This window comes from Lepisosteus oculatus, chromosome 18, assembly GCF_040954835.1.
Source record: "Lepisosteus oculatus isolate fLepOcu1 chromosome 18, fLepOcu1.hap2, whole genome shotgun sequence".
In the NCBI taxonomy this organism is placed as follows: domain Eukaryota; kingdom Metazoa; phylum Chordata; class Actinopteri; order Semionotiformes; family Lepisosteidae; genus Lepisosteus; species Lepisosteus oculatus.
Window position 1 is genome coordinate 21,174,358 of NC_090713.1, and position 3,665 is coordinate 21,178,022.

The 3,665-nt window shown below is 43.9% G+C and overlaps 1 long non-coding RNA gene across 1 annotated transcript; it reads right to left on the reverse strand.

Moving 5' to 3' along the window:
* Positions 1–270: 270 nt before the first annotated feature.
* On the reverse strand, positions 271–3,024 carry LOC107075888 (uncharacterized). The gene is made up of 2 exons (XR_011182365.1): positions 2,936–3,024; positions 271–2,522 (listed from the first exon to the last, which is right to left on the reverse strand). It is a non-coding gene; the product is annotated as an uncharacterized lncRNA (long non-coding RNA).
* Positions 3,025–3,665: the final 641 nt, after the last annotated feature.

Below are 3,665 nucleotides of genomic sequence, written 5' to 3' on the forward strand. Positions count from 1 at the left end.
TATACATTGATACAATTCAACATCACACCTTGGCACTACAATTCAGCACTTGCTCACAGAATACATCTTGTACATGCTTACCATCTTAACCTTTATACCTTCAATTACCCATCTTTAATCGTTTTATGAAAAATACTTTACCTAAACTTGACATCTACTGCAGCCTTTTCCTTGGTGAAAAATAAAGACTCCAATCCATGGCTCACCGAGAGGGACCTAGGAATTAAGATTTCCCGCTCCTCCCAAAATAATGACATTCTACACCACAAACTTAATTTAATCTTTAATATTTTAACTTATTTTGTTTACATCCCTGAAAGGAAAAAAGGGGTTAAATACACAAGTATCATGATTGCTAGGTGTCACACCTGATGAGGAGCTGTGAGTACTCCTTTTACAAATCTAGGATTCAGGATACACTGAAGTTAACATTACTCCAGGACTACTGGTCAGTGGGGCAGATCTTTCCAGACACTGGCAAGGTTGTATCAGCCAAGACTAGTAATAATACACAGGTTCAACAACCCATCTAAATCACATGGACTTAGAGTGAAGCTTGATCATATCCAGCTCAGGAGGAAAATGTTCCTACAGTGCACATCACAGTAGGGGGATCGTGGGGAAAAATATGAATACACATTCAAGTCAAATCCAGCTATAATAAAAGTTAACAGGATCCGAAGAAATTTTAAAAAACTAAATAGCATGGAAAAGCTTTTCGCCGAGTAAAGTGCAATAAAAAGCAAGATCATTTTATAAAGCCAGAATACAGTCTAAGTGTAATTAAACTAAGGAATATCCTGATGGCTGGATAAAGTTGCAGCTCAGAGGTAAAAAACAGCTTTTGTTAACCACAGCTGTTTAGTAGATAAGAGGCATCAATACCTTATTGTACAAAAAAATCCTGAATTACTCCTTTATACAATGGTAAATACACAGAATTTGATTAGGTTAAATTATTTAACAAAGTTCTTTGTTTACATTACTATCTGCAAAAGAATGTTGCATGACTGCCATCCAGTGGCCAAACAGTATAAATAAAACTCCCACCTGGTCAAACAGCAACCTGATGAGAGCATCTACAGTTTTACAGATGGTCAATCATAGGGGTACAGAACAATTACAACTATGAAGTAAGCCAGTTCAAGTCTCTTAAGTCAAACTAACGTGCATGGCTTATGAATCGTAACAGGGCCACCAAACATTATCCACCAGCCCAATTTCATTATCACAAAGCATGTCGAGTCCAATCAAGGGACCCTTTAAAAGTTAACAGTAAAAAGAGAAGGCAATTTCCTCAGGTTAGCTTCCATCGGGGGGCTGACAGGCTTGTGGAATCTCGGATAACAGCTGCACAACCGAACCATGAAAAGGCCCCTTTTCGAACGGGTTTGGGCTAAAAGGCTCTCCATTAAATCAAGCCACATTCGCATGGCGTCTCAAGTAGATGCATCCTCTCTCGTTTCCATGGTAATCCTGGCTCTCATTAAAACAGTCACCATGCAGGGCCCAAGCTGAGTGACCAAGTCCTCCCTGAGGTCACACCACCACTTGACTGGGTTATCAGATCGCTTTAAACTGCAGGACACTGATGATGCTGTTGCTGTAGCCACTACAGATGCCCCAAATGGCCGAAAAGGATCAACTCCAGGACTCCTGAGGCCAGAACCGGAACCGGCCGACCTGCTTCATGCCAAACCCGCAAGGCTTGGTCGGTTACAACCAAGGCCCTGCGATCAACTGCGCCCCTCAGAGGGGCACCTCCAGGTGGTCATGCCCAAGGGCTGGACGCGCCCCCTCTCTGTCTCCTCCCAGCACACAGTGGCTCCTCCTCCCCTCTTGTCAATCAACACCAGGGGCCAAGGGAGGCCACGCCCCCTGTTGCGAACTGAGCATGCTCAGCCCCTGTCTGGAAATTTCCATGCCCTGTACAGCAGAGCGGCTCTGATCTGTGAAAAGGCTAAGATAGTGTTGTGTAAATCTCCCCCCCCCCCCAGCCCCCACACCACAGATCCAGGACAACCCCACAAAGACAAGAGCACATTCACAAGCTTTAAACAAGAGCATGTCACTGAATTGCTCAATATACTTTCGTCACAGTCGATGTCTGGATTTGCATGCTTAGGAGAGACATTTTTACCATACTTTGGGGAAATTCCTCTCATCAAGTATCTCGGCTTTGGAGAGCAATCACAATATCCTTGAAAGAAATAGCTGATATAGATCAGTAACCCCCCCTCCCCACACACACAGCGAATATCCTCCGCACATCACCAGCCTTAAATCACTGTTTTACTGAATTAAAATGCCGTTTCCCCCTGCTTTCTTACTTGCGAAGCATCGAGCAAGCCCACAGCGATAGTTACCTCAAATTCGTCTTTCTGATACCTTGAGAACTTCTGGATGTTATCAAAACAAAACCCCGATGAGGAGGACGATGCCTCCCCCCCTCCACAACTCACTCACGGAGACATTGGCTTTTCAGTCATCTTTTGTAACTCTTTTCCCAAGGCTTTTACAACCTGTAAAATAAGACACCCACAGCTCTTCCACTTGAAAACGGCCACCGCCCTGCCTTTTCACCAGCATAGAAAGCTTTAGACGTGGTACTGGCAGAAAATCTGATTCGGCTTCTCTCTAGCGATTAAAGACCGGTCACATCTTAAATGGCAAAAGCGAGATTTTAACTCCTTCCCCGCTAAACACTTGCTTACGGTCACAAGTTTTAAGGGGCTGTTCCTCCCCTAGAGATATCCCCAGCCCTCGCCCCGGTCTCCTGAACTTCCAACACTTATATTCCAAATATCCTGAAAAAGAAGAGGAAATAACCTCACCCATTGTCAATTTTTTTGTTTGTTTTTACCCTGCTGCGTCTGTCGTCATTTTTGATCCGCCATTTCACCTGACCTACACCGCCTGCTCGAGACCAACAAACCTGACGCGCCCGAAGCGCGCGCACCCCGGAGTCACGTGATCGGGGTGATCGGGCTGCTCGCCTTCCTGCTCCCTCCGCCGCTGCCTCCCATCGCCCGGCAATCTGAGCGAGGGCTGCGGGCGCACGCGTATTTATAGACATGGGCTGCGTCGCACCACTACCTTCCAATATCCTTCCGCAACCGCAGAGAGCGGGAGAGTAATTAGTGCCCCCCCCCCACACGCACACAAATGACTGCGTTTGATAAACGTTACCAATTTTAACAATAGATTTCTTCACACAAAAGAATGAGAATATAATAATAAGATATATAATAATAATATAATAAGAAGATTGAAAAATCGTTCAAAACGGTTTGAAGAAGAGGGTTATTCAGCGTTATGTGGGTCCTCATTTGTGCTAAATCCGTTTTTAAAAGGTTAAACGACCGTTTTGAATGTTCTGTGTTGTGAATGTGATCATTTTAAACGGGTTTTCATGTGTCCCAGTGTGTCCAAAAGCCAGTTTCCCCAGTTTAAAAAAAATTAACCGGGGTGAAAAATGTGGCGAAAACAACACAAAAATTCTCGAGTTTAGACAAGAGATTCCTTTGTCTGTCCTGTTATGTACTATAAACACGTCAATGGTAAATAATAAGATAAATCACTAGTTTCATATTTTATAGTATACTTGAAGACAATGGTGAATATTTCGTTATTCGGTCGGCGGAGGAAGAAAATGCTGTTTTTTT